We start from the raw sequence: 20,183 nt of genomic DNA, 5'->3' as shown, positions 1-20,183 counted from the left end.
TCTTTGATAAAGGGGTAAGGAATGGTTCAAAAAGTGGAGTAAAGAAAGCCTCTTAAACAAATGGTGCTGGGAAAACTGGTCAGCTACATACAAAAAGTGAGCCCAGATCTCCATGCACAAAGGTCAAATCTAAATGGATTAAAGGCCTTGATATCAGACCTGAAACCATAAAGTGCATACAGGAAAACATAGGCTCCATGACATTTAAGCTAAGGGCATCTTCCAGAAAGAAACACTATGGTCTAAGCACGTGGAAGAAAATATAAAGAAATGGGAATACATTAAACTCAGAAACTTCTTTTTCAAGGGAAACAATGACTAGGATACAAAGATTACCCACAAAATGAGGGTAACTTTTTGCCAGGTACACATCAGATAAGGGATTAATATTAAAGATATACAAGAACTTAGCAAGAAAAAATCTAACCCCATCCAAAAATGAGGAGAAGAAATAAACAGACGTTTTCTCAAAGAAGAAATACAGATGGTCAAAAGGCACATGAATAAATAAATTTTCTTCTGATTCAAGGAAAGGACATGACTGGGGCCAGAGAGATAGCATGGAGGTAGGGAGTTTGCCTAGAATGCAGAAGGATGGTGTTTCGAATCCCAGCATTCCATATGGTCCCCTTGAGCCTGCCAGGGGTGATTTCTGAATGTAGAACCAGGAGTAACCCCTGAGCACTGCCGAGTTTGACCCAAAAACCAAAAAAAAAAAAAAAAAAAAAATTAAAAAAAAAAATAAAAGAAAGGACATAACTAAATATCTATACTTTTAAAATAGAGCTTGGTTATTAAACATTAAACATTATTAAACAACATTAAAATATTGTTTGAGAAACTCTTCACAGTGAGAACTATTATTTTATCATTTATATTTCTTGTACCAAACAAATAAATGGAGTTTTAATTCTAGCACCATGAAATCCACATTATGCAATGATAAAAGAACCCTTGAAGGAGCCAAGGTGGAAACCCAACTGTGGGGTCAACAGAGCCTGTTACTTTGGGAGGAGAACAGGAAGGGAAAGAAGAACACCCATGGGAAGGCTGGGTCCTTGTGAAATAAGAATTCACAAGTCCACAAAAGAAATGTTTTGACCTTCTTATCTAAAACGGATAGGAAAGAGGATGGAAGATAAGTGGTTGAGGATGTAATCTTATGAGATACTGAAAGACTTAGTTCCTGAAATCTGTTTTCAGCTTTGTTCCTATATTGTAACCTGATGAGTCAGTTCTCTTGGCTGTAAGATCAGATAGGAAATAAATGATCTGGAGGAGCCCACACTTTTATTTCACTCCCCCTCACTCTTTCAATGACTATTCTTCACCCTTTAACCCCAGGAAATCTTTCTGCATCTCTCTCTCTCCCTCTCCCACCTCATAGAACTAATGCACTTGCCAAAAGTTTTTCCACTGACTTTTCTTTTGACAAATTTTGCCTTAATGAGAGTATTTGCCATTTCAATAAGGCAGATTTTGTTGTAGAGAGGAGATTTACTTTAAACTCGGGAACACTGATGTTCTAATACTTTTTTCTAGAATTTGTGTCTTGAACAACTTAACGTAGCCTTTTCCAGGTTGCTGAAGTGGCTACTGAAATTAAAAAATGACATGGGGAAAAATTTTTGGGGTAAGTGATCTTGAAAGTCACAGGTGATGGTGAAAGCCAACAATTGGTAGTAATCCATTTCCTTTAACAGTTTCATGATGGAACTCGGGGAAAAGAATTAGCTATTTACTTTGTGTATTTGAATGCTGCCCAATTCTCAGTAAGAGTTTTAGATACACTACTTATATTAAGAGACAATAAAAATTACATAAGTAGAAAATGTCAGTCATAATTTGGACAGTATGCTAGATAAATAGTTCTCCAGTGGAGATTATTGAACATTTCAGACAAATATTTTGATTTATTGATACATGAGAAAAAGAACAAACTTTCGGGGATGCTGCTTAAAGTTATTTGGATGTGTGGCTTTGCTATTAAGAACATTGAGGAAACCTCTGGTCTAAGGGATTAGTACATGCTAAGTGTTTGCATTGGGAGATAAATAGAAATGTGTTGCACTTGGGGGTTCAAAGCTATGGTATATTAGGATGCTTGCCCTGCAGGCAACAACCAGGTTTAATTTGTGGCATTTCACCTAGTCTTCTTCTTCACACCTGTCGACGTCCAGGAGTTACTCCTGGCTCTGCACTTAGAAATTGCTCCTGGCAGGCTCGAGGGACCATATGGGACCCAGGATTCGAACCAGAGTCCATCCTGTGTTGGCTGCATGCAAGGCATATGCCCTACCACTGTGCTTCACCCCTCACTTGGTCTTCTAAATCTTCCAGAAATGCTACCTGAGAACAGACAGGAGTAAGCCCTAAGCACTAATTGTGTGTGCTTTACCCTCCTCCTACTAAAAAAAAAAAAAGAAAGGCAATTTACTATGTTATAGCAATTAACAAAATTGAAAATTTTATAAGAAACTGAACTCTGGGTAATATGTATCTGAACATACTTGTCATTTGTCAAACAAATTTTAGTTTGATGAGCAATAATATCGTATTTGATGTAAAATCTGATAATATCAGGAAAAGAGGTTAAACTAGACAATTAATAGGTATTTGACTTCATTTGATACATATAAATATCTCATTTATCTCTCATTTATATTTAGAAAGAACAATCTAATTCTTAGATGATAGTCTCAATGATATATATTTATATATATCATCTCACATTATATATGTCATCCTGAGATAAGAGAGATAACTAATGAGATTTCATTCTTAGGATGAGAGTCTCATAATGCTATTAGACAAAGGTTACTGCAGATTTAGTAGAACTAGTCCACCTAGCCCACCAAAATTGAACTCTTTCCTCTCTGTTACTTCATTTATTAAGGAGCAGGCAAAATTATTTCAGGTTCATTTTTTTCATATCATTTATGTCAGTCATTCAAAGAAATAGTGTGTGGGCCTGAGAAATATAAGGGTTAACAAGAGCTAACCCACTTTGGTTTGATTGGTATTACCACATGGTCTTCATTATCACCAAATATAGCCACCCCCCTAAAATAAGTAAAGAAGAAAAATGAACAAATACTTATATAGAAAATAACTGAATTAAATTTAAGCATGATATATTATGTAACATAACTATATATTACATGTTTATGTATAATTATAAAAATCAAAATTAACCCCTAACATATGATAGTATAGCTCTGTCCTAGCTATTTATTAGGATAATGTGTGAGGCCAGAGAGATGTTCAGTGGGTAGAGAACATGTTTTCCATATGGCCTATTTGCTTTCAATCCCTGATACCATATAAGGTCCTGAGTCTTAGCAGGAGAGGACCACAGGGCATAGTCAGGAGTAAGCCTGGAATTTCACTGGGCATGGCCTCCAAAACCAAACCAAAACAACAAAATATAATCAATGGAGATGTTAAAAAATATATTCTCATGCTTGGTATCCAGCCTCCAAGAATTAAGCTGTTCGAATTAATTGTTTGAAGGAATCTGACATTATTGTTTCTAAATGATAATGGTAAAAATGTAAATAGATGTGGTGAGATAGATATGGTGATTCATATAGATAATGGTGATGCAATCGATAAGGCAGAACAGATTGAAAACTATCATACTAGGCAGTAATTCAACTATTATGTTCTGTGAGTCTGTAGATCAGCAAACAATTTCCTATGCTCAATTTCAATGAGAAACACTGAACAATATTTATTCTAGCACTCTTTTAGGAAGACATTTACTTCTATAAATATTACATATCCTATTCCATTAAGAACTGATGAAAGTAGGGACTGGGACTTCTATTACTTAAAAACTATATTTTAGAAAGCAAAAAATTTGACATTTGAAAGGAAAAAAATAATGATTATTTTCTGACTTAAGTTCCTCCTTTTCTCCTTGTTCATACTGGAGTATACACATTAACTTCTTTGTTCTGGTGATGCAGTTCAGAGAAGGAATGAATTATTTAATGCTGAGTGAACTTGAGAAAGGAAAAAAGAATAAACTATATAAATTGATCTGTCATTTTTCAAAGCAAATGGATGTCTGGATTTTTCTTTTAATTGTTTGTTGATTTTGGGGATGAGATATTGGGGTTGCTCAGACAGTCTCTTCAAATTGGACTATGCAGACATAACTAATCCATCATTCTACTTCCTCTTTGTGGAATAAACATATTCTTCTGAATCCTTTCATCTGATGATTTATGGAGTCATAGTATATTTGGAGGAAAGAAATGATTTCTAAAACAGTAACATAAAAATTTTAGGAAATTCCTTTTTTGGGGCTTATTTCTAGACACCTTGATGTGTGAAAAAGAGAACAAAAATTCAATGACCAGTATAAGAAAAAAGAGAGGACAAATTTTGATTAATTCTGATCACTCTTCAGCTCTCTCTCTATATATAAATGGCCTTTGTAGCATGTGAAGACAGGTAAATAAAAGAGAGCTTGACCCAGGTAGTTTAGTAAAGAGAATTTTCACACAGAATATATTTAATTTTTTTTAAAACAGTTTGGGGGATAAAAAGTAATTTAGAAATGGGTATTGACTCACTGACTAGTGGAACAAATCAGTCCTGGGAGTGAATGTGAAACTAGAAAGGTAAAATGGCACCTTTTCTCTAAAGTCCTTATAGTGATGTAATATAAATGTGGGGGTGAGGATTTCTAGTATAGAGTTTAAAGATCCAGCTTGGTTTGGAGAAATAGTGGGAGAGGTGTAATAGATAGTTAAGAGATAGTAAGGTCTTTTCTGCATGCTGTCAACTCCAGTTTGATCATTAGCTATACAGGGTTCCCTAATGCATCTCAGGTATAACTCAGGAGACCTCCAAGAACATTGCAGGGGTTGGGAGAGCTAGGTAATTCCAGTGTTGCAGAGTGTGGGGAGGCACTGCATTTTTTTGATCAAAACATTGTCAGCCCAGTGGCCAAAAATTTACCATGAAGGGTACCTGGTGTTTCCTGAGTACTGCTTGGAAGGCCCAAGAAACAACTGCAATAAAACTCAACCTCCTTATCTTGTGGTGTGAATATCTACAAATAATGCTCTGTGGTATGTTAATTTCTGTAGAAAACTTGTTATCTCAGCCCCCTTCCTCTCTGAAGAAAGAGGAGATAGTGCTAATAAAGGCAGATTCTGGGATTACTAGATACAAGCAGTACTATGTTAGAAAGATGGTAAATACTAACAGAGATGGAAGCAATGGAAGGGGTTGGATTGGTGGTTTGTTTTATTTTGCTAGATTGGAATCATGGAAGAAACAGAGAAAATAGTCTTTCTTCTTCCTTTCATTTGCCTCTCTATAAGCACCTTTCATTGGCTGAACTTAATATGAAGTCAGTTGTTTCTAATTGCTATAGTTTAGTATCAACACACATTGTCACATCATATTTATCTTGTTAATGTGCACTGTTTTGTGTGTGATAAATTTATTCTAATTTATAAACTTGTTTTGGAATTATAGTTGTTTGGCATAATGAGTTTATATCTAGTCTTACATTTGTATATATTTAAATAACATACTAATTAAAAGTAATTTGTTAACATTAATGGCTTATGAGAATATTTCTTCCTCCCCACAAAAGCATATATTACTCAAGTTTGACATAATGGTTTAAAATTTTGATAGCCAAATCATACTGAATTTAATTAAGGGAAACAGGGAAAGTGGATCTGTGAGTGGTCTAATATTTGAATTATAAGATGTAAGGAGTTTTCAATTTTCTTTGGACAACTCTTAAAAACATACTTAGAGAAATGCAGGTCATTTACCAAAACTCCAACCAATAGTCAGTTTCCTTTTATATCAGAAACATTAATGAAAATATTTTTAAGAGGGGTTAGTAAGAATGTGGTTAACCACAGAGTCCGCCCAAGTTTGATTCTGTATGTGGGTGTTTTCTCAATAAGTTCTCTTTTCAATTGATGGGCTTTGCAACCTTTTCTGCTCATCAGCACAAATTATTTTGACAACTTAAAGGTGACCTCAGAGTCCAGAGTGAGAACAGCTGGATTCAAGGTTTGGTGGTAATGAAACTTGGAAATTTTTTCAATGAATGAGGTGCCAAGATTAGGACGAATGCTTGAGTTCATTTTTGTCTAGGCACTGTCTCTTTCATACAGAAAACAACCTTCAAAAGAAACAATAAAACCCTGTCAGATTCTCTGTTTGTCTGAGTTATAAAAAAATATTTGTGTGAAGCAGAGAAAGTAGTTTTTATTTTAATATTAATCACAAATATTAAATATTCAAGCATTTGGAAAATAATGTAACTAGAATTCCTGTATGTAAACAAAGTTTAAGAAACTGTTGTCCTGCTCTATTTGTCTTTGACATATTTCTTAAAAAAAAAAAAATATATATATATATATATATATATATATATATAGGGGCTGGAGCAATAGCACAATAGAAGGGCATTTATCTTGCATGCGGCCAACCAGGGACAGACCAGGTTCGATTACCAGCATTCTATATGGTCCCCCGAGCCTGCCAGGAGCAATTTCTGAGCTTAAAACCAGGAGTAAACCCCTGGGTTACGCCACTGGGTGTGGTTTCAAAAAAACCTAAAAAGAAAAAAGATATAAATAAAGCTTCAAGGTTTATTATTTAATCATAATTTTGTTTTTATTTTCCATAAAAATTCCTCTTTGACATGTAAGTATTTTGGAAATTTCAAACTTTCTAAGTATTTTGGATCTTTTGAACTAACTTTGGGTTTCTCTGTGATCTAGAATGTACCTCATATGGTATCAATTATTTGATATTACTTGAAGATTTATTTTGTTACCTAGTCAATGTTATATTTTATTTGTTCCTGAAAGGAATGTTTATAATCTGTTTGGGGCAGATATCTTTTATACTTTTCTTAAAGCCATCATATTCACTATGGATTAAATATTATATAAATATGTATAATCTTTTATCCAACCAAGTTTTTTCTAAATAGCATTTAAAACATGCTAAGGTGGCTGTAGAATCATCCAATTTTTTTGTGTTTTAGTTATTGATTCTATTTATTTTTGTACTTAGCTGAGAAAAAACAAGTGAGATTATGTTATTTACCAGTATGATTACTCATTTCATTATTCAAAATTGGCCAATATTGTTTTTATAAGCTACTCATTTCTTCAAAAAGTGAAATTCAAAATGTATGATTAAGAAACATGTAATTTAAATTACATATTTGATTCTCTCTTCCTTTTTTTCCCTTTTAGACACTAATTTTCAATATGTTACTGAAGGATGATCATAACATTTTATCTCCTTGCAGCACCTTGTTCTTGTCAAGAGTGATCATTTCCAACTATCATTTTCCTAGTAATCCCTTTTTTGCCCTAGCTGTAATTCACCTGATATTTGTGGCAAGCTTCCTTCCAATACACTTCTGGTTTCCTCTGGCCCTCGTCTCTATTGTCTCTGGATACTATTATCATACTATCTTTTTTTATATTCCCAAAATGAGCACAATCATTCTATGTCTATCCCTCTCCCTCTAACTCCTTTCTTTCCACCATAATATTCTTTATATTCATCCATGTATAAAGCAATTTTTCTGTATAAAGAATTTTTACGGCTTAATTTTTCCAAGTATGGTATGGTAGTAATCCATTTGTTAGTAGATGTACCACCATTTTTTTTTTATTCACACATCTGCTCTTAGCCGTTTTGGGTTGTTTCAGATTCTGGCTATTGTGAATAGTGCTGTGATGACATAGGAATTCAGGAGGGCTTGTCTACCTGGTTTTGTTGACTCAGAGTTGTATTCCTAGGAGTGGTATTACTTGGTCATATTGAAGCTCAATTTCTAGGGTTTTTGGGGTGGGGGCACACCTGAAAACGCTCAGGGGTTACTCCTGGCTCTAATACTCAGAAATTGCTCCTGACCGGCTTGGGATATTATATGGGATGCCAGAGATTGAATTCTGATTGGCCACATACAAAGCAATACCCTACCTGCTGTGCGTATCTCTGTGGCCCCCAATTTCTAGTTTTGGGGAAAATATCTATATTGTTTATGTCTCAGTTTGACATTCTGACTAGTAGTGAATGGGAGTCTCTTTTTTCCCACATCTGTGCCAGCACTGATTGTTCTTGGGTTTTTTTTGTGTGTGTGAAGTGTGGCAGTCTTTGTGGTGTAAGATGATATTTTTATTGTTGTTTTGATATGCTTCTACCTGATGATTTGATGATTAATGATGTAGAGTAATTTTCACATGCCTTTTGGCCATCTGTATTTTTTAATTTGAGGAAATGTCTCAGTTATTCCATTTTTGATGGGGTAGCCATTATTTTCTTTTGGAGCTTGATGGAAGAGCAGCATACTTTTCTTCCAGGAAGATGTGCAAGGTGTGTGTGTGTGTGTGTGTGTGTGTGTGTGTGTGTGTGTGGGTGTGTGTGTGTATGTGAGAGAGAGAGAGAGAGAGATGAGAGAGAGGAGAGAGAGAGAGAGAGAGAGAGAGAGGTGGGTGGGGGAGACTTGGCTCAAACTGCTTACAAAAGGCATACCAGAGTTTTTAGCTCTGTAGTATGATTTTATTTGAGAAGATTTAGCTGTTTCAAATTATTTTTATTTTATCTCAGGAGCTGATTCTTTTTTTTCTTTTGGAGGATATATATTTGGTGTGGTATAAGATATCTAGCTGCCCATAGTTCATTCAGAAAAGGTGAAATCTGTCCCCACCACCTCTGTCATTTTTTAGAGAATGTGACAGAGCCAGTACTAGACTACCTGGGAAGTATCATTAACCATTATATCTTTTTTGTTTGATGTCATTTTTTAAGTTGCTTTGATCTGTTTGTTATATCTTTTTTTCTATCAATATTTTCTTTCTTTAGTTTTTTCAAAAGCTATGTTTTATGATCAGTCAGAGAAAATACTTGCTTTCAGAGGGACCCTCAGTCACACAGATCCTGACCCATATTTGGTGTACTGTTTTATGTGTAATTCATTAGGGAAGATACATTCAGTGAGACTTAAGGGCCACATCTCTGTGTTCAAGGACCATACTCAGTGGTGCTACGGACTTATATGCAATGCTAGAATTTGAACCTGGGTTTCTATACAACAGTGTATTAGGTAAGTCCTAATATATACTCTCTTCAACCTTTATCCTGGGACAACTGAAGCTAAATTTGTGTAGGAAAAGTTGAGATAAATGGAGTGGATACTTTCCTTTTTATTTTTGTGGGGAAAACCTCAACTTTTCCTTTATTTGGAGTCCTAACTATCTTTTTAAATTTTTTTTATTGAGACCAATGTGAATTACAAGTCTTCGACAGCTTGTTATAATTTTGAGTCTCTTGATTCTAATGGTCATTGACTTTGGTTCAGGTATTTATATCTGGACCAATTTTTATTTTCATTCAATGCTCCTAAGACCCACTTGGCCTTTGGTCCCATCCACTTTTTTTCCTTTTTTTCAATTTGTAGAAAGATGTAGAAATATTGAGGCATAACAAGATGATTCAATGTTTCTATGGTTCTTGTAAAAAATGGTGGGAACAAATATCTAGAAGCTTTAAAAATTAAATTAAAAGAAGAAAAATAAAGAGAAAAGGGGGGGGCAGATGTGGAAAGTTTTGTTTTGTTTTCTTTGTAAATGTTGGGGAGATTAGAAGGAATTTCCCTTGACCTAACAGATTACAGGTGTCCTCTGCCCTTAAAGCATAGCATTATAAGAACCAACTATAGGCTCCTGGCATGTTACTTGCTAAACTCCAAGGTCTATCTTTATGAACCCAGGAAAAATTCTGCTCAGTCGGGGTTGTTTTTGCACAGATTCCTAGACGAAGTGTCTTCTGATTTTATCTCACCATTAGGTAGTGAGATAGGGCAACTCACCCTTACATCAAGTTTTTACTGTTTCCTCACATTAGGGTGTCATATGAACCCACCCCTGGATAAAATTGGTGCCAGAGGAGTATTAGGGCCTTTCCCAGGGTGAATTTAATTCCTGGAGCTGTTTCTGGGAATTGTGCCAGTTTTGAGGTTGGGATCTAGGGTTTAGAGCGGGTCTCAAACTCAATTTACCCGGGGGGCGGCAGGAGGCAAAGTCGGGGTGAGGCAGGGCTGCATAAGGGATTTCGCTTACCGAATATTCACAATAAAAAATCACATTAGTAAAAAAAAATCGCAAAAAATCATATTAAACATTTGCATACCCTGAACGGAACTGCTCGGGGTATGCAAATAATGCGATTATTTTCTTACTAATGCGATTTTTATTACGATTTTTCGGTAAGTGAATAATCGCGAATACTACAATATTTGAAGGCTGGCCGCGGGCCACAAAATGTTGTACGGAGGGCAGCAAACGGCCCCGGGCCACGAGTTTCAGACTCCTGGTTTAGAGTCTACATCAATGTCTGATGAAATGAGGTTTGAGTCAAGTGTTCATGACAAATTTTGAGGTTGGAAAGTGTCCCTACATTATAAAAATTTATGAGTTCTTATTTCTACTAGATAATAATTTAGTTTCTATATTTAAGATTTTTCCATTTTAATGTGCCTATGCAAAAAAAAATGATGCCATATATTGGTGCATTTGGGGGGTAAAAATAACAAGTGATACAATCTCTTTGACCTTGTTTTGACCTGTGCTCTTATCCCAAGCAAACTTTTCTACTAAGTAGAACCAAAATAATCAAAAACGAAACAAAACACAAAACAAACAAAATAGAGAGGGAAAGGCTACCTCCTTCTACATATGAAAATAAGCACAAAGGGAAATGATGTCTATAGAAACATACAAAGAAAATATAGATATCCCCATTATGTATTTTGAGATAGTCGTAGGAAATAAGGTCCAGGGCATATTTTTATCCTGCATTGTGGTCTTGTGGAGTCTGGGAAATGGTTTACAGAAGTCAGAGATCAGGTTGTGTCCTTGAGCAGGGTTCCCTCTGGAGCTGAATTTGGTAGCAAGCAATAGTTCACATTGAAAGGAAGTGGGAGAAAAAGGGCTGGCTAGAATGAATCAGCAGGAGCAGTGGCTGCTTCTTTCTGGGGCAAGAGATTGGGGCTAAGAAGGAATTCTTTTTAGGGAGCTGAGTGGCAGCTTGCTGGGTCAGGGGAAAGGTCCCAATTACTCAGGAGCTAAGAACTGATGATAAAGGGGGTTAAATAGGAAGATATAATGAATCAGAGTTGAGGGGGTGAGAGGATAGAAGTAATTTTGTAAGGTGGTGAATGGGTGGGATGAAGTAATAATTTAAATAGGGACTATATACAGTATAGGCAGAAATTATGTACAATATAGATTAGACAAACGTAGAAAAGATCACCACATTATCACTTACACCCACTTATAGATAGACATTGGAGATCTATTAGTCGGTTATAGTTGGAGGCCTGACCCTTATGATGGGTCAGAGCACTTAAGAAACACATGGGTTTTTTTAATTTCTAGGTACTTCATTAGTGATGGGGGTAAACTTTGCTAAATAAAGCTTTTGGGGTTAGAGTGTGCATGGAGCATTTTAGGATAAACATAATTTTCAAGCCCAGAGTACTAAGCTATATGATAAAATACTATAAGATGAGTCTACCCCATGTAGTATCATGTACCATGCATTGAGGTTTCTTTTCTGAAAGGAAACTGATAGCATGGGTATTATGATATAATAGTAGTGTAGCTTGAATTGAAAAAAAAAAAGATAATAGTAATTTGCAGAAGCATACTCATCAATGAATGGGGCCTGTAACAAAAGCCTACGGTGTGCAATTGCCTATTTCAGTGGTCTCTATGGACATAATCATTAGATCTGAGTAGCAGATGTAATCAAGGGGAAATGGACATATTGATGTATTTTGCGAAGACATTGTCATAATGAGCACTGTATTTGAAAACTAAAATAATAGAGCATTGGAATGCAAAATTAGGGCATCCAACCTGTATCTCCAAGAACCACTGCTGCAGTATCTTTTCACAAAAATTTTTCTTTTCAACTTAAGCTAGTTAGACTTAGTCTGTCACCAGCCACTAAATCAGTCTGGTCACCTTAGAGCATGTTTTTCTATACATAAAATATATAATAGCAGGAGAATACATTTTGGTAGATTAAGTTCCATTTAATTTATATGAGGTGAACGGTGAAATTAGTTTAAAACAGTTATCTTTTGACATATTAATTTTGGAAGTTGGTTATTTCTCCCTCTTAAATTTTCTTTAAATGGATTTCACCTGAAATGTGTTTCAATTAGATTATTCTTTGATAGAGATAAGATGACTTGGGGGGTCTAATAAAAGTTATTATATATGTTGACTTCATTGTGGTTATACGTTGCTCATATATTATTTTGAGGTGTTGTTTTATTTTACTCTATAGTGTGTTCAAATAATGCAAATGGTGTTGTGTGTATGTTAGGCAAGAATTTTTTGTTTCCACTTTTGCTGAGTAGAACAGGTGGATTAGATTCTAGTTCCCTCTTTATTATTAGACTTTTATAAAAAAGAAAAAGTTGGGACCAGAGCAATGGCACAGCGATAGGGTGTTTGCCTTGCACTTGGCTGACCCAGGACAAACCGTGGTTTGAACCTCCAGCATCCCATATGGTCCCCCAAGTTAGGAGCGATTTCTGAGCACATAGCCAGGAGTAACTCCTGAGCATCACTGAGCACAAATTATAAAAACAAAGTTCTTAGTGTTTTATCATTTTGAACATTGCTACATATTATAGCATTGGGTCATTATGAAAATAAAGTAAAATTAGAATGTTGTTTTGTAAAAGCACATTGGCACTTGTTCTGTTCAGAATTGTGTAATTGCTCTCTGTGTGACTTGATTGAGCCTTTAAATATACATATGCAGCCTGATTTCACTTCTTTGTGGCTTGGATCAGAGTGTCTGGCGTTACTCTTTCACCTATTCAAGTCCTGTTCACTTCCCAAGGTCAGCCCAAACATAACTTTCCTCAAATTCACGCAGTGAAATGAGTCACTACGTCATTTGGACTTCCTTGTCCTTTAGTCCATTGGAGAGGCTGGTTCCTCAACTAACAGATTCTGAGCCATATTCAAAGGAAGGTAGCCTTGGCCTAGAGCTTTCTGTATAGTGTCTGCCTAATATAGGTAATAAAATTAAATTATTTCTTAAGTACTGGTTTTGATGCTTCTGCTTTTATATAAAATATCCCTTAATACAATATCCAGAGTATCTAATATGTGCGGTTTTGTCAAGAGATTACTATTATCTACAGAACAATTTTTATAATGCACATTTATATTACATGTTATTTTTAATTTTAATTTAACTTTTCACACTTCAAATTCTGAATAATATATTTTTGGGGAAAGAGAAAAATAGGATGAAAATCAAGATAATTTTATAGATAGTAATAACACTTACCTTGCATGTGCGTTTGATGCTGGGCACTTCATATAGTTACCCAAACCCCACCATGAGTGATCCTGAGCACAGATAGAGGAGCAAACCCTGAAACTGCAGGGTGGAAACCCCCCAAAAACAGGATGAAGTTTTCTATTTTTTAAATATTTTTTTACTTAAGCAGCATGGTTACAAACATGTCCATACTTGGATTTCAGCCATAATATGCACACTCCCCTTCACCAGTTTACCACCTCCCTGTTTCCCTGGCTGTCTTTAAGACAGGCATTGTTCTCTCTGTGTCGTTGTCATGGTAGCTGCTAGTGTAATTTATTCTCTAACTGCATTTACCACTCTTTGTGATAAGCTTGTTATCATAGACTTGTTTTTCCCAGCTCTCATCTCTATAGTCTCTGAGTGTTACTATTATACTGTCTTTTATTTTTCTTAAATCCTACACATGAGTGAAACTATTCTATGCTTATGTCACTCCCTCTGACTTATTTCAGTCATTATAATATCTCACTCTCTCTAACTCAACATAATAGTCCCCAAATCCATCCATATATAAGCAAATTTTGAGACTTTTTTCTTACAACTGCATAGTATTCCATTGTATAGATATGTCACCATTTCTTTAGCCACTCATCTGTTTTTGGGCATCTGAACTGTTTTTCTAGATTCTGACTATTGTCAATAGTGTTGCTATAAACATAAGAGTGCAGAGGGCATCATTATATTGTGTCTTAATGGTCCTAGGAAATAACCCCAGTTGTATTGCTGGATCATGTGGGAGCTCAATGTTCAGATTTTAAAGGAATATCCATATTTTTTTTTAAAAAGGCTGGACTAGCCAGCAGTGAATGAGAGTTCTTTCTTCACATATCCACACCAGAATTGGTTGATCTTTGTGATATGAGCCAGTCTTTGGTGTGAGATATCTCATTGTTGTTTTGATTTGCATCTCCCTAATGATTAGTGAAGTGGAGTATTTTTTCATGTGCCTTTTAGCCATTTTTTTCTTGTTAAGTTCTGTCAGTAATTTGTAAATCTTAGATATTAGCCCCTTATTTGAAGGGTGTTGTGTGAATTATTTATCCCATTCCATGGGTGAACCTTTAACACTAGTCATTGTTTTCTTTCAAATTCAAAATCTTCTCAGTTTAATGTAATCCCATTTGTTTATCTCTAATTCACTTGTTTGGAAAGTGGTGTTTTCTCCATTTAGTTTCAATGTCGTGGAATGTTTTCCCTATCTTTTCTTTTATATAATTTATAGATTCAGGTATAATATCAAGATAATTAATAATCAATTTTGATTTGATCTTTGTGAATGGTGTTAGATAGAGGACCAAGTTTGCTTTTTTGCATGTGGCTGATCAATTTTCCCAACACCAATTATTGAAGTAGCTTTGCTTGCTCCATTTTGTGATTCTGGCCCCTTTATCAAATATTAATTGATTGTATGTCTGAGGGACATTGTCTGAATATTCAAGTTTATTCCATTGGTCTCAGGGTCTGTCTTTATTCCAGTACCATGCTTTTTTTTTTTTATGATTATTGCTTTGTAGTACAATTTAAAGTTGGGGGGAATTGATGCCTCCCATTTTCTTTTCCCAAGGATTGCTTTAGTTATTCTTTTGTGTTTATTATTCCAGATGAATTTTAGAAATGCTTGATCCACTTCTTTGAAGAATGTCTTGAGTATCCTTAGAGAGATTGCATTAAATCTGTACAATAATTTGGGTAGTATTGCCATATTAAGATGTTAATCCTCCTGATCCATGAACAGGGTTTATGTCTCCATTTCCTTGTGTCCTCTTATTTCTTGAAGCAATGTTTTTTTTTTAATTTTTTTTTATTTAAACACCTTGATTACATACATGATTGTGTTTGGGTTTCAGTCATAAAAGGAACACCACCCATCACCAGTGCAACATTCCCATCACCCAAGTCCCAAATCTCCCTCCTCCCCACACAACCCCCGCCTGTACCCTAAACAGGCTCTACATTTCCCTCATACATTCTCAATATTAGGACAGTTCAAAATGTAGTTATTTCTCTAACTAAACTCATCACTCTTTGTGGTGAGCTTCCTGAGGTGAGCTGGAACTTCCAGCTCTTTTCTCTTTTGTGTCTGAAAATTATTATTACAAGGGTGTCTTTCATTTTTCTTAAAACCCATAGATGAGTGAGACCATTCTGCGTTTTTCTCTCTCTCTCTGACTTATTTCACTCAGCATAATAGATTCCATGTACATCCATGTATAGGAAAATTTCATGACTTCATCTCTCCTGACAGCTGCATAATATTCCATTGTGTATATGTACCACAGTTTCTTTAGCCATTCGTCTGTTGAAGGGCATCTTGGTTGTTTCCAGAGTCTTGCTATGGTAAATAGAGCTGCAATGAATATAGGTGTAAGGAAGGGGTTTTTGTATTGTATTTTTGTGTTCCTAGGGTATATTCCTAGGAGTGGTTATAGCTGGATCGTATGGGAGCTCGATTTCCAGTTTTTGGAGGAATCTCCATATCGCTTTCCATAAAGGTTGAACTAGACAGCATTCCCACCAGCAGTGGATAAGAGTTCCTTTCTCTCCACATCCCCGCCAACACTGTTTATTCTCATTCTTTGTGATGTGTGCCATTCTCTGGGGTGTGAGGTGGTATCTCATCGTTGTTTTGATTTGCATCTCCCTGATGATTAGTGATGTGGAACATTTTTTCATGTGTCTTTTGGCCATGCGTATTTCTTCTTTGTCAAAGTGTCTGTTCATTTCTTCTCCCCATTTTTTGATGGGGTTAGATGTTTTTTTCTTGTAAAGTTCTGTCAGTGCCTTGTATATTTTGGAGATTAGCCCCTTATCTGATGGGTATTGGGTGAATAGTTTCTCCCACTCAGTGGGTGGCTCTTGTATCCTGGGCACTATTTCCTTTGAGGTGCAGAAGCTTCTCAGCTTAATATATTCCCATCTGTTAATCTCTGCTTTCACTTGCTTGGAGAGTGCAGTTTCCTCCTTGAAGATGCCTGTAATGTCCTGTAGTGTTTTGCCTATGTGCTGTTCTATATATCTTATGGTTTTGGGGCTGATATCGAGGTCTTTAATCCATTTGGATTTTACCTTTGTACATGATGTTAGCTGGGGGTCTAAGTTTAATTTTTTGCAAGTGGCTATCCAATTGTGCCAACACCACTTGTTGAAGAGGCTTTCCCTGCTCCATTTAGGATTTCCTGCTCCTTTATCAAAAATTAGATGGTTGTATCTCTGGGGAACATTTTCTGAGTATTCAAGCCTATTCCACTGATCTGAGGACCTATCCTTATTCCAATACCATGCTGTTTTGATAACTGTTGCTTTGTAGTACAGTTTAAAGTTGGGAAAAGTAATTCCTCCATATTCTTTTTCCCAATGATTGCTTTAGCTATTCGAGGGTGTTTATTGTTCCAAATGAATTTCAAAAGTGTCTGATCCACTTCTTTGAAGAATGTCATGGGTATCTTTAGAGGGATGGCATTAAATCTGTATAATGCCTTGGGGAGTATTGACATTTTGATGATGTTAATCCTGCCAATCCATGAGCAGGGTATGTGTTTCCATTTCCGTGTGTCCTCTTATTTCTTGGAGCAGAGTTTTATAGTTTTCTTTGTATAGGTCCTTCACATATTTAGTCAAGTTGATTCCAAGATATTTGAGTTTGTGTGGTACTATTGTGAATGGGGTTGTTTTCTTAATGTCCATTTCACCTTATTACTATTGGTATATAGAAAGGCCATTGATTTTTGTGTGTTAATTTTGTAGCCTGCCACCTTGCTATATGAGTCTATTGTTTCTAGAAGCTTTTTGATAGAGTCTTTAGGGTTTTCTAAGTAGAGTATCATGTCATCTGCAAACAGTGAGAGCTTGACTTCTTCCTTTCCTATCTGGATTCCCTTGATATCCTTTTCTTGCCTAATTGCTATAGCAAGTACTTCCAGTGCTATGTTGAATAGGAGTGGTGAGAGAGGACAGCCTTGTCTTGTGCCAGAATTTAGAGGGAAGGCTTTCAGTTTTTCTCCATTGAGGATAATATTTGCCACTGGCTTGTGGTAGATGGCCTTCACTATATTGAGAAAGGTTCCCTCCATTCCCATCTTGCTGAGAGTTTTGATCAAGAATGGGTGTTGGACCTTATCAAATGCTTTCTCTGCATCTATTGATATGATCATGTGGTTTTTATTTTTCTTGTTATTGATGTTGTGTATTATGTTGATAGATTTACGGATGTTAAACCAGCCTTGAATTCCTGGGATGAAACCTACTTGATCGTAGTGGATGATCTTCTTAACGAGGCATTGAATCCTATTTGCCAGGATTTTGTTGAGGATCTTTGCATCTGCATTCATCAGTGATATTGGTCTGTAATTTTCTTTTTTGGTAGCGTCTCTGTCTGGTTTAGGTATCAAGGTGATGTTGGGTTCATAAAAGCTATTTGGAAGTGTTTCTGTTTGTTCAATTTCATGAAAGAGTCTTGCCAAGATTGGCAGTAGTTCCTCTTGGAAAGTTTGATAGAATTCATTAGTGAATCCATCTGGACCTGGGCTTTTGTTTTTCGGCAGACATTTGATTACTGTTTTAATTTCATCAATGGTGATGGGGGTGTTTAGATATGCTACATCCTCTTCCTTCAACCGTGGAAGATTATAAGAGTCCAAGAATTTATCCATTTCTTCCAGGTTCTCATTTTTTAGTGGCGTAGAGTTTTTCAAAGTAGTTTCTGATTACCCTTTGAATCTCTGTCATATCAGTAGTGATCTCTCCTTTTTCATTCCTGATACGAGTTATCAAGTTCTCTCTCTCTCTTTCTTTGTTAGGTTTGCCAGTGGTCTATCAATCTTGTTTATTTTTTCAAAGAACAACTTCTGCTTTCGTTGATCTTTCGGATTGTTTTTTGGGTTTCCACTTCGTTGATTTCTGCTCTCAGCTTTGTTATTTCCTTCTGTCTTCCTATTCTTGGGTCCTTTTGTTGAGCATTTTCTAGTTCTATTAGCTGTGTCATTAAGCTACTCAGGTAAGCTCCTTCTTCCTTCCTGATGTGTGCTTGCAAAGCTATAAATTTTCTCTCAGTACTGCTTTTGCTGTGTCCCATAAGTTCTGAGAGTTTGTGTCTTTATTGTCATTTGTTCCAGGAACCTTTTTATTTCCTCCTTGATTTCATCTCGGACCCACTGGTTATTGAGCATGAGGCTGTTTAACTTCCAGGTGTTAAAGTGTTTCTTCTGAGTCCCTTTGGAGTTCACAAATAATTTCAGAGCCTTGTGGTCAGCGAAGGTAGTCTGCAAAATTTCTATCCTCTTGATCTTATGGAGGTATGTTTTATGTGCCAGCATGTAGTCTATCCTGGAGAATGTCCCATGTACATTGGAGAAGAATGTGTATCCAGGTTTCTGGGGATGGAGTGTCCTATATATATCCACTAGGCCTCTTTCTTCCATTTCTCTCCTCAGGTCTAGTATATTCTTGTTGGGTTTCAGTCTGGTTGACCTGTCCAGTGTTGACAAAGCCGTGTTAAGGTCCCCCACAATTATTGTGTTGTTGTTGATATTATTTTTCAGATTTGTCAACAGTTGTATTAAATATTTTGCTGGCCCCTCATTCGGTGCATATATGTTTAGGAGAGTGAATTCTTCCTGCTCTACGTACCCCTTGATTAATATAAAATGTCCGTCTTTGTCCCTTACAACCTTCCTGAGTATAAAGTTTGCATTATCTGATATTAGTATGGCCACTCCAGCTTTTTTATGGGTGTTGTTTGCTTGGATAACTTTTCTCCAGCCTTTTATTTTGAGTCTATGTTTGTTCTGACTATTCAGGTGCGTTTCTTGTAGGCAACAGAAGGTTGGATTGAGTTTTTTGATCCATTTAGCCACTCTGTGTCTCTTAACTGGTGCATTTAGTCCATTGACGTTGAGAGAAAGAATTGTCCTGGGATTTAACGCCATCTTTATTTCAAAAATTTGTGTGTCTTTTGGGTAGTCTTGTCTTAGATTAGGTCTTTCAGTTTTTCTCTTAAGACTGGTTTTGTGTCTGTGAAGTTTCTGAGCTGTTTTTTGTCTGTGAAACCATGTATTCTTCCGTTAAACCGGAAAGTGAGTTTTGCTGGGTATAGTAGTCTGGGTGAAGCATTCATTTCATTCAGTCTTGTCACAATATCCCACCACTGCTTTCTGGCATTGAGCGTTTCTGGTGACAGGTCTGCTGTAAATCTCAGGGAAGCTTGCTTGAATGTGATTTCCCCTTTTGATCTTGCTGTTTTCAGAATTCTGTCTCTATCTGTGGGATTTGTCATTGTGACTAGGATGTGTCTTGGGGTGGTTTTTCTGGGGTCTCTTTTGGTTGGTACTCTTCGGGCATGCAGGATTTGATCACATATATTCTTTAGCTCTGGAAGTTTCTCTTAATGATGTTTTTGACCATTGATTCTTCCTGGAAATTTTCTTCCTGGGTCTCTGGGACTCCAATGATTCTTAAGTTGTTTCTGTTGATCTTATCATAGACTTCTATTTTCGTCTGTTCCCATTCTTTGACTAATTTTTCCATTGTCTGCTCATTTGCTTTAAGTTTTTTGTCCAATCTCTCCTGCAGTATGGAATTGTTATGTATCTCATCTTCCACAGCACCAAGTCTATTCTCAGCTTCTGATACCCTGTCCCAGAGCTTATCCATTTTGTCATTCACTTCGTTTACTGACTTTTTCAGTCCTGTTAGTTGACATGTTATTTCAGTTTGGAGTTTTGTCATTTCTGCCTTCATATTTTCTTGGTTCTTATTAGTGTTCTGTT

Source organism: Suncus etruscus, chromosome 1 (assembly GCF_024139225.1).
Source record: "Suncus etruscus isolate mSunEtr1 chromosome 1, mSunEtr1.pri.cur, whole genome shotgun sequence".
NCBI classification, from domain to species: domain Eukaryota; kingdom Metazoa; phylum Chordata; class Mammalia; order Eulipotyphla; family Soricidae; genus Suncus; species Suncus etruscus.
This window is presented reverse-complemented; position numbering follows the sequence as displayed.